At 36.0% G+C, this 12512-nt stretch overlaps 1 protein-coding gene and 1 non-coding gene across 3 annotated transcripts in view; one reads left to right on the top strand and one right to left on the bottom strand.

Moving 5' to 3' along the window:
- Positions 1-12512, bottom strand: part of SMAP1 (small ArfGAP 1) — a 165034-nt gene that overhangs the window by 125872 nt on the left and 26650 nt on the right. The window lies entirely within an intron of this gene.
- Positions 5353-5491, top strand: LOC114495885. Its single transcript, XR_003684546.1, has one exon.

Genomic DNA, 12512 nt, shown 5'->3' with positions numbered 1-12512 from the left:
TATTTACAATAGCCAAGTGTTGGAAGCAACCTAAGTGTCCATCAGTAAATGAGTGAATCAAAAACCTATGGTGCATTTGCACAATAGCATACTAACAGCAGAAAGAAAGAAAGAACTCCTACCTTCCTGACAGCATGGATGGAACTGGAGAGTATCATGGTAAGTGAAATAAGCCAGGCAGTGAAAGGCAAATACCATACGATCTCACCTATATAAATGGAACCTAATCAATACAACAAATGATCAAACTAGAACCAGAGATGTGGAAATAAAGAACAAACTGACAGTAACCTGACAGTAAACTGACAGAGGGATGGGGGAAGAGGGATAATAGGGAAAGAAGGAGAAGGGTCAAGTCAAGGAACGTGTATAAAGGACCCATGGACATGGACAATGGGTTGGGGACTGACAGTGGAGTGGAGAGTGGGGGCACGGGGCGGGTAGGGGAGAGCAACAGGAAGAAAACTGAGACAACTGTAATTGAACAACAACTCAAAAAACAAAAGAAACCCAACTGTTGAAAGTGCAAACTAAGTACCCAGATGACAATAATTATCAAGTAAATATTAATCTTAATTTTAAAAAAATAGTTTTTAAATAAAGCCTTAATATGCTTGTTTACACTTTTGGCAGAGTCAGGCTTAGAACTGACACTGGAACAGAGTAGTAGCAACACATCAATAGTTGTCATTTTCTCCTATATGTGCTAATAACTCTAAGTACTATATAACCAGATGCTCTAAAAAAAACTTAAATATAACTATTGTGAAAATACTGTAAAAGGAGACATTTCAAAATGAAGTTGGAGTCACCATCCCAGAGGAATCACCTTGTATGTCTTACTCCCCAAACCCTTGGAATGTTTGAATTAGGCAAAATAACATTTGGACTGGGACACAGCAACACTGTATTCCAAACAGCTGTTTGTAAAGCTAACAAAAAAGCAGACATCTTGACTATGAGGGCTAAAAATTAAGAACATGCTTTAGAATTAGCACCACCATGTATCTGTAAGCTAAAGGTAACTTATTTGCACCTATAGAAATCTCTTCCTATTTATGGAATTGTTCCCCTTCCCTTTCTCATAAATATACCCCTTGCCTAGACCTCATAATCAGTATATTGTTTAAGTTTCTGCCTGAACCAATGCTTCCCAGATAGTTATTCTCTGATCTGAAATAAATGTTTATTGCCTCTCACCTTAGCTTTTTATGTTGGGGGTTTACACTATTCTCTTCAAAGACCCTAGGAAAAGTTTTAATAAAAATAAAAAGTTTTAAAGTAATTTTCTTTTCATACCTTTTCTAAAAATATACTGTAGTGGGTTCCATTTCTAACCAATATGAAGGGACAGACACTGAAATTAGCCTACTGACTAAAAACTTAAAAACCAAACAAAATATTAATATCTAAAACAACATTCCTGAAATGTTACCACACAGGCACGGGCCTGGAGCAGGTCGGCCTCAGGCCAGCCTGTAGTGTGTGAGTTCTTGTAGGAAAGATTTCACAACACAAGTCCAGGTGATTTTGAGTGTACATTTAGTAAGTCTGGGGACAGTGAGACAAAGGAAGGACTTCAAGTAGAAGTAGTAACAGGAGAGAGCCTAGTCAGTGTTCTGCTTTGGAATATTACAGAAAATGTTACAGGAAAGGAGTGAGCCAAGGTGGGGCTGCAGTAGCTCATTCCTGCCTTGGAGAAATGACCAGGCCTTGGAGAAATGATCAGGGGGTAAGCCTGGGTAGAGGTGCCACTGCCCACTGCCCTCCTGGCTCCAAATTTCATGGGGACCTCCAAGAGTTTAGGAGGAAGGAAAAAAGTTCATGCCTACAGAAGAGGCATGCGCTTGCTCTAAAGCAAGTCTGCCCTCAGCCCTTTACCTGGAGGTTTTTTATCTTTTTTCTGCAGCAAGACTCTTAGGGAAGGGTTTCAATAGAATATTCATCAGCTTTCCAGGTACATTTTTAATATGCTGATGCATCAAAATGAGTGCATGGGGGAATTTGTGAATATTCTTTGGTCTGCTATACTGTGTTCCTTTTATCTTGGGTATGTCTGGCTTTTAATGGAGTTTTGTTATTTGTTTCCTTTACTTCATCTGTCCTTGGGTTTAGCAGGCACAAATGTCATTAATTGGGTCTCTGTTCTCCATTTCCCAGGCCAGGGAGATTTAAGCTATGTACCCATTGGTTAGGAAGGAGAAGTGTAAACCATTTGCTCTAGAGTGTCCTTGGTTAGGGGAGATAAGTTCTTGCAACTCACCAGCTGGCTGTAAGATGCTTTGTTTGGCCTTTAATATTCTTGTCTGAAGTTTCCCCATTCCACTTGCCCAGGAATTTTTCTAGCTTCTTACTCTCCTGTCACATCCCTAACTTGAGGAGATGAAGCTGGGTGTCTGTCTACAGAGACCAAAGTGGCTAGATTCCATTAGGCAAAGCACAAGAGAGATACACAGAGAATTTCTTAGATCTACAAAACGTCACTGATTAAGACACACAAGTGAGGAAACCACAGAAAGTAGAGAAAGAACCATCTAAAACAATTAGAAGGAATAATCTTAAAGTTCAAAAGAGTCAGGAATAGTGTCTGTGCCCATCAGCCAGACTAAAAACTGCATCACATCATGAATGTGTGGTATTCAAAAAAATCTTTCCCTCTCTAGTGGGAAAAATTAACTAGAGTAAACACTGCTCTAGTTTCACCTAATAAAACTTAAAAAGCAAGATCTGGAAGAGCAGATGTTCCCAAATTACTGCACCAAAGAAAGAAAAAGTTCAAGAGTACTCATAGAAATACAAAAAAATAAAAAATAAATCCAGAACTAGTACACAAAATTCACCAATAAGAAAAATATGATCTATAAAAAAGGAGAAAAGCCAATCAACTGAAACTGACCCCCAAATTACATAACTATAGGATTAGTAGGCAAGGGATAAAACCATTATTATCTGTAACTTCCATATGTCCAACAAGCTAGAGTAAAGACTGAACAAGTTAAGGTGAGCAATGGAATAGAACATGATTATATATATGATGTATACACACATATATATACATACATACCCATATGCCCCATATCAAATTGCCTAATGTAAACAAATACACTGGATAGGGTTAACAGAAGATTAGACAAAAATATAAAGATACAGAAATATAAAGATTAAAGAATCCATCCAAAATGAAAACACCAAGGGAAAAACAAAAAACAAAAAAACAGTTGCAGCAGCCTAATTCCCTGAATTAGAATGAGGTGACCCAAAAAAGTACTTAAAGAAATAATTGCAGAAATATTTCCAAATTTTTGAAAAATATATGACTGCAGGACCAAAATCTCAAAAAATACCAAACACAAGAAATATGAAGAAAATCATCTAAAGGTATACCATAATATAATTGCTTAAAACTAGGGATGAATAGAAAAATCTTAGAAGGATCTAGGGGGAAAACATATTATGCACAAAAAAATAAATATGACGACAAATTTCTCATCAGAAACAATGCAAGGCAGCAGTCAGTGCTGACATCTTAAAAGTCCTGAAAGTAAAATACTGTTCAGCTAAAACTGTTTACCATACTTAGATACCTTTCAGAAACAAAGATGACATAAAGATCAGGACAGAAATCAATGTAACAGTGAATAGGAAAAGAACAAAGAAAGTCAATGAAAATAAAAGCTGATTATTTAGAAATATCAATACAAATTATAAACCTCTAGGCCAACTGATTAGGGGAAAAAGTGAAAACACAAATAATCAGTATCAGGAATGAGAAAAGTGACATCACTACAAATTCTACAAGTACTAGAAAGATAGTAAAGGAATATTATGAACAACTTTATGCTAGTAAGTTCACCAGTTCCCTGAAGGACACAAATTAGATCTTTCCAGAAGGGAAAAATAACCCGAATAGCCTAATATCTATTAAAGAACCAGAAGCCATAGTTAAAAAACCTTCCGGCAAAGGAAAAAAACAAAAAACAAAAAATAACAACTTCAGGCCCACATGGTTTCACAAGGGAAATCTACCATACAATTAAGGAATGATACAAATTCTGTATAAACTCTTCAGGAAATGGTGGGGAAAGGAGGTAAGGGTGGAAGGTGATTACCTCCCAATTCATTCTAAGAGGCCAACAAAACCCTGATACCAAAACCAGACAAAAGTATCACAAGAAACAAAACCTACAGATCAACAGCCTTTATAAATATTTGCAAAAGTTTGCAAATCCAAGAACATATAAGAGATGACCATAGAGACAAAGAGATTACATATAATCATGACCAAGTGTGGTTTGTCCCAAGAATGCAAAGTTAGTTTAACATGCAAAATCAATGTAATTCACTATATTAAAAAATTAAAAAAGAAAAACTACATGATCTCAACAGATGCAGAAAAAGCATTTGATAAAATCCAAAAATCCATTCATGATTAAAAAAAAAGCCAACTAATAACACAGGGATTTCCTCAACTTGATAAAAGGCATCCCTGAAAAACCTATGGCTAACATAGTTAAGGTTGAAAAATTTGAACACCTTCCTCCTCAACATCACTAACAAGACAGTTTCCCAGACAAGAAAAAGCTGAAGGAGCTCATTGCCACCAAACCAGTACTAGAACAAATGTTACAGGGTCTTCTTTAAGATGGGAGGGATTTAGGAGATGGGTAAAAAAGTGAAGGAATTAAGACAAATTGGTAGTTACAGAATTCTCATAGGAATGTAAATTACAGCACAGGGAATAATCGATTATACTGCAATAACTATATATGGTGTCAGATGGGTACTAGATTTATCATCAAGGTGATAACTTAGTTATATAATGTCTAATCACTGAAACTAATATTGTAGGTCAACTGTAATTGAAAAATAAGAAATTACTTAAAGTCATTTAAAAAATAAAAGACTAACAGATATTTCACTGAAGACGATATTACTGACGGCAAATAAGCACATCAGAAAAGATGTTCAACACCATTAGAGAAATGCAAATCACTATCACTACACACCTAACAAAATATCTAAAATAAAAATAGTGACAACACCCAATATTGGCAAGAACACTTCTATTTTATGGAAGATTTAAACTAGTGAAATACGGTTAGAAAAAGGTAAATAAAAGCATCCAAACTGGGGAGGAAGTAAAAAGTCTTTTTTGAGGATGACAATCAGCTAGGTAGGAAGGCTGACAGGATCTACAAAAAAAGCTAATAAAACAAATACCTGAGATCAGCAAGGTTGCTGAAGAGAAGATAAAGAGGCAAAAGATTACTGTATTTCCATATGCCAACAGCAATCAGAAATTAAAATTTTAAAAAATACCATTACAATAACATTTTAAAAAGCAACACAAACTTGTCCTGGCCTATGCTTTCCATGCTCCTCTGCACTCAGTTGTAAGAGGGGTGTCTGCAGGACACACAGTAATCTCCCTCTCAGTTTATTAGCGCTGTCCAGAGCACAGGTCTGGCTCTTAAAGGCACCAGAGGACAATTAAAAAAAAAGCAACATAGATAAATTTAAATTTGACAAAAGATAAATAAGACCTATACACTGAAAACTGTAAAATATTCAGAGAAGTTAAATGAGATCTCTAAATAAATGAATATACTTTGTTCATGGATTGGAAGACTCTATAATGTAAAAGATGTCAATTCTCACCTAAATGGATATATAGGCTCAAAGAAATTCAATTAAAATCCCAGAAGATTACTTTGTAGAAACTGATAAACTGCCTCCAATATTTATATAGAAATTCAGGTGACCTGGAATACCAAAAACAACTTTCAAAAAGAATAACACAGTTGAAGGACTTATACTACCTGATTTATAGAGTTACAGCAATAAAGACATTGTAACTGGATCACTCATATATTATTGGAAGAAATGTAAAATAATACAGCCATTCTGCAAAAGTTTGACAGTTTTAAGATTCTGAATATGCAATTATGGTTCAACCCAGCAAATGCACTACTGGGCACTTACCAGGGAAATAAAAACTTATGAGCAGACAAAAACCTGTTCACAAATGTACAGCTTTATCTGTAATAGTCAAAAATTAGAAATGACCCAGAAATCCTTCAGCAGGAGAGTGGTTCAACTATGGTACACAGATACACACACACCATAAAATTCTACTTATTAACGAAAAGGAAAGAACTATTAATATATGCAACTATTTGGATAAATCTCCAAAGAATTACACTAAGTAACAAAGCCAACTTCAAAAGCATCAAATGATTCCATTTATATAACATATTTGAAAAGACAAAATTTTGGCGACGTGGAAAACAGATGGGGAGGGGGAGAATGGGAGGAAGATGTGTGTGACTGTAAAATGGCAATGAAAGAGATCCTAGTGGTTATGGAGCTGTACTATATTATGACTGCGATGGCAGATACATGAATCTACATGTGATAAAATTGTACAGAACTAAATACACATATATAAATACACACACATGTGAGTACAAGTAAATTGTAGAAATCACAGTAAAACTGGTAGATCCCACCAATGTCAAAGCCCTTGTTGTGATATTGCACTATTGTTTTTACAAGCTGTTTACCATTAGGGGAAGCTGGATAAAGTGTTTACTTTTTTAAATCAACCAACAAATATTAAACTATAATTCACACTGTTATGAAGTCTTTGTTTCTCTTCATATGCTCTGATTTATGGCTTTCTATCTACCCTAAAGATGCATCAAAAGAGAAAAAAGCTATTACCTCAGTTAAGTGGCACAGAAAAAATATGACCAGATTTTTTACTTTAATCTTGAGAGAATGAAAACACTAGAAATGTTCAATGTTCTACACTGAGAAAACTGTACTGTAGTCACCTGACAATTATATATAAGGTACAATAAGTTACACAGTAACAAAAACATCTTAACTAAAATCCTTCTAAATAGGTTCTTCTTATTAATTGGAGCTCTTTATTAATAAACTTTATGTAAGAAAGGTACATGGAAAAGAAATTCATTGTAAATCTAAGAACAATGATTACTTCATGAAAATGATAATCTTTATTACATAAAATTTAAAAATAAGAACAGCACTGTCAATTGAACTTTCTGTGATATTTTTTAATCTGCCACAGTCACTATTTGCCACATGTGGCAACTACACCTTGATATGTAGCTACTGGAACAAAGGAACTGAATATTTAACATCAGTTAAATAGCCATAAATGACTACTGGCTACAACACTAAACAGAGAAGATGCAGAACTTAGAGAGAAATTCAAAACCACAAACACACAATGTATAATAATCATCAGTGTAAGTAAATCAGTATTTTTCACCTATGGTCTTTTGAACAGAATAATTAACTTGTAGGCCTGCCTAAAAAAAAGACATATTCCTTTCATACAATAAAGGTATTTTTTCCAAATTTAATTTTATGGCCACTCTAAAATATCACAGAGTATTATTTAATTCAAAGAAGTTACTGAAGGTAATGGGTTAAGAGCAATAATGCATTCTCACCAGCAGAGGGCAGGTATGTTATAAACACCACAACCAATTTCATATGTTTATGTCCAAGACACTAGTATGTTCCCTTTCACAAAATTGTACTTCTTAAAAGAAAAAGAAAAATGCTGAAAATTAATGTATATTTTTCAAAAATAAACTGACCAGTCTCCCCAGAACTAGGTGTTGCAATTTGACTAGTTTATTTAAGAGTTAACTATAAAAACAAAATAAAATAACCCTAGCAAACAAAATGTCACTCAAGCCTTATTTTCAAGACCGCGTGCATGTGTGTGTGTGTGTGTGTCTGCGTGTGCGTATTAACAATACTCCTTGAGCTGCAAAATAAATTCTAAAAAATTTTCCTCACAGAGTATAAAAGTTGTCAGAATTTCATAGGAAAATAAAGCATTCGTTTCAAAAGTAAACTAATTGTACAAAACAAAACAAGCACTGAAATGTGGCAAAGGAGCTAAAAAATGGCAAAGGTTGGTCTGAGAAAAACTTGGGAATGGTGTCAACATAATGAAGATTTCCTTTTTTTAACTCTGCACAGCAGTTAGAAAACAGGCTCTGAAGCAGTTTGGGTTCAGTTTTACAACAGAGTCTTCCATATAAGTGCTTAGAGAACACCGTAGTTTTAATGTCTACAAAATAAAATGCCCTTTCCTAGTCCCTTTTACCACCCTTCTGCATTTAATTTTTCTGACTATACTTATTTCTTATAACCCTCTTTCCTGGGGCTTCTGTGTTCTGGTTAGCCTTGCAGTCTTACAAGCCCCCATTCAGTTCCTTCAATGATTTCACTTTTGCTGCTGCCTCCCTACAGTCTTGTTCATCGACCCTCTCATTTACCAGGGTCTAATCCACTCATGGCTTTGGCAAACATTTCCATGCAGATGACTCCCAAATCAACAATCACCCCTTGTCTATCCTCTCCTCTAAATTTCTGCCTGGCACCAAGATACCATTGAGTGAGCATGTGTACTGTGTGGCCATTGCATTCAAAATGGCTGAGCGAGTAGAGCAACAAATCAGCATCCAATTTTTCATTAAGCCTGAATATTCCTCTGCAGAAGCTATCTGGATGATTCAGAAGGCCGCAGCTATGAGCAAGTGGTGACTGGCAGCTTCATCATGACAATGTGCCTGCTCATGCATCTTGTCTCATACAAGATGTGACTCAGCCCCGCAACAGCCCAGATCTAGCACCTGCAACTCCTGGCTTTTCCCCAAACTAAAATCACCTTTGAAAGGGAAGAGATTTTAGACTGTCAATGAGATTCAGGAAAATACAACAGGGCAGATGATGGTGATTGGGAGACTGTGTTAGGTCCCAAGGTGTCTACTTTGAAGGGGACTGAGGCATCATTGTCCTATGTACAGTGTTTCTTGTATCTTCTATCTTCTCCAGGAAATGTCTCTATTTTTCATATTACATGGCTGCATAACTTCTAGACAGACCTCATATGCACTAACCTGTTTACCAGCTTCTCCCTACCTAGAATAAGTTTTCTCTCTTCTCCTTTAACCTTGATTCTAGTCTTCCTCAAAAACTACCTCTTGCATTAAAAGCCTTCCCTAATTCCTGCTGTTGGTGATTTTAACTTTCTCTGAACTTCTACAACACAACATTTGCACTATTCTTTCCACACAGATATCCAGAATGTCATCTATGCTCCTGGCCTGTCTCTTTCAAGTCAAGATTCCCGAAGGGGTAGGGGCAAGGGCTTCTGTTGCATACCTCTTAGAATGTCCACTCCAGTGGAACAGAAGATAAAGGGTAAAATATAAGTAGTATACATACACATACACATAGGAGAGAGAGAAATAAAGATAACTACTTTCTTTTCTTGAGTCTTCCAAAAAGTATTCTTGTATGGATCTAGTGTCAAAAATCTGTTCAGCCCTGGCTGGCGTAGCTCAGTGGATTGAGCCTGGGCTGCGAACCAAAGTTTCACAGGTTCGATTCCCAGCCAGGGCACATGCCTGGGTTGCAGGCCATAACCCCCAGCAACTGCACATTGATATTTCTCTCTCTCTCTCTCTATCTCCCTCCTTTCCCTCTCTAAAAATAAATAAAATCTTAAAAAAAAAAAAGACTGACAAAGTAATGTGGTCCATTCTGTGGATTGCTAGATATAATGTAAAAAAAAAATCTGTTCAGTTACATTGTTTACCACCAAAATATAATTCACAAATGCTTCCTTCAAAGTAATACCTGAGTGCTTAAAAAAAGAAAAACCTGACATAATTACCAAACCTTCCTCTATGCCAGACATTACTTCACAAGCTCAGTTAATCCTCACAATCCTGTGACACAGGTATGGCTGTTTACATGTACTAACACTGAGGCTTAGAAAGTTTAAATAACACACTCCTGCCACAAGGAAAAAAAAAGGGAAAGAGGACAGGGTGGGAGGGAAAGAAAAGAAATCAGAGCCAACAATGGGAAAACTAAGGGTTTTTAACCCACAGCAATCAGCCTTCAAAGCCCATGCTTTTAGCTACAGAACCAGTATCTCAAAGATAACAGCAGAGCAATAGGTGGGCCAACCCACAGTCAAATGGGGGAGGGGGGGATTATGCAGAATAAGATATTATATATCATATAACCCTCTTTTATTATATTTCTCCCTTAAACTTGCAGAGGCAAAAGATGTAAATAAATTCAAAATATCATAAAGACACTGAAAACTTAGAAGGTTCGTTAAGAACTAATAAACTCTACAAATACAGCATTTGCCTGTATTTTTTAAATGTTGATTTAACTTTGACAAAGAAGTTAAGCTATGGTAATCATTTAAGAATTAGAATGGTACAAGACAAAAGGAGAAAATAAAAAAAAGTTTAATTTTAACAATCAATAATCCTTGTTTGCCCTGACTGTCCTAAAGTTTAAGCCTTGTCAAACCTATTTCTTACTTTGTCCAGATGATTTAACATCATCCAAAAATTGACTTTAAAAATTCAGAGTTTAAGCAAGCATATTACAGGTTTCCTTTATTTTGTTTACTCTTTCACAAATATTCTAGTGCTTTGTATTTGCAAAATTTCTCTCTCAAGCCCAAAGATATTCAATATTTACAAATAATTCTCTCTTTTAAACTATTCCTGACACTATTCAGACTTCATGAGATAACATTTGCTCCTAGGTAACACCTCAAACACCAAATAAACAATTCCAAGTTGTGGAACATGTTTACATTATTGCCAAATCTGTGTTTAAAGAAACTGGTTAAATAAATACTTAAAATGTAATCATTCCTCACTCTGATTACTATTTTTTTCCTTAATATTCTGCCATTACACAGAGGTTTGGTTAAGTATAAAAACCCAGAATTTATCTTTCTCATTGTGTACATGGCTGAATGTAAAGCAAATTAAAAAAATAAGAAGCTTAAAGTTACCTTTTATAAAGGTCAAAGGTAACACACTTATTTGTGGACTCCCAAACAACAGACAGGTTTCCAGACAACTTTGGTTCAGTCCCATGTTCTCTCATGGTGACACGGCTTTGAGCTGGTAATTTAACCTCTCTTAATCTGTTTCATCTCTCTAATAGGAGATTAGACCAGACCCCATGACAGGTCTCTTTTCATGTCTAAATTTTCTACCATTTCATAGTTACAAAAAAATGTAGTCAGAACTGAAAATCTGCCCAAAGTGCTCAAACATCCCTTATTCATGGGTTTACAGAGTCTAGGACTGAATGGTGTGACCTACAACCATATTCAAAAGAATCATTGTTGTCTGTAATTTTATGTTATAGCCCAATGACTGACTGGCCAAGAGAAAAATGTGGAAAAGATAGCCAACTTTTGCCTCCAAAATGAAGGGGCAAATAAAAAAAAAAACAAATGACCAATAAGCATACCGAAGACTACCAGGAAAATACAAAATGTGATGTTATACCATTTGCACCAACTACATTATGGAAACTTTTCAAAAACACATGAATACTGAGTGACAAGTTAGGAACACAGGGTCAGCTAGTCTTCACACATGAGCGGTGGGAAGGTAAACTGGACCCAAATCCTAGTAGTACAAATCAAAGAGGCTTTAATCTGGCATACTCTACCACACACCTTTCATGTAGATTTTATTCTGAGGAAATAGTTGTGTGCACACAAAGCTTTGACAGTAGTACTGTTTGTAACCATAAAAACCAAAAAGCAAATGCCCACCAATGAGGGAGCAGATTCACATATAATACTTTTAAATTTTTTCAAAATACTATTTCAAGTACTCTGTGCAGAGAATAACCTTAAATTCCCTAAAATGAATGTCCTGCTATCCTTATTCTTAGCAAATGACTTTATCACCTCATTGTGCCCTCACATTTCAGACCCTTTCCTTCTTTCTATAACCTGACCCAAGTTCTTCCCTTTTTCTCTTGTCCAAAGCTATCTACTTCACATTTTAAAACCAAATTTTCCTCTAAATCTTGCATATATTAACTATTTATGACATACTTCCTTCTTAAAGAACTTGCCTGATATTGGCCATGGAAAAGAAAGTCCTACTTGCTGCTCCTGCAGCCCTCCTGCCTCCAAACCAAAATGATCAGGGGGGGCCTATGGCCCAGGATGGGCCAGGCCATGTATCCAGGAATATGGAATGACTCCCCCAAAAGAGAGGGCCACCTATAGGATGCCAAACAGTAGCTCATATAGACTCTGGAGCTAATGAAGTATTTAGGCAAGTGAATGAATAAGTAAGGAAAGTAGTCAGTAAAAAATAAAGCACATAAGAGTCCCTTCAAGACCAAGAGATACAGAGAGAGCCAAAGACAGACACACACACACACACACACACACACACACACACACACACAATGGCTGCCTGAGGACTTTCTAGTTCTTTCAGGGTCAAGCTGTGGATGTTCTATTCACTCTGATGTGATTAGCTAAGTGAGAAGCCATGGCAGATGTTGCTCATTTGATCACACAACCTCTATTCCACCCTATTTCTGGTGTGTCTTCTTGTATTCAAAGAACAAAAAGTTAAAAAGCTCTATTTCTGATTCCTTTGTAGTCAGAG

Source organism: Phyllostomus discolor, chromosome 4, assembly GCF_004126475.2.
Source record: "Phyllostomus discolor isolate MPI-MPIP mPhyDis1 chromosome 4, mPhyDis1.pri.v3, whole genome shotgun sequence".
In the NCBI taxonomy this organism is placed as follows: Eukaryota; Metazoa; Chordata; class Mammalia; order Chiroptera; family Phyllostomidae; genus Phyllostomus; species Phyllostomus discolor.
Note: the sequence above shows the minus strand (reverse complement) of the source record. Positions and strands in the feature narration are given on the sequence as shown.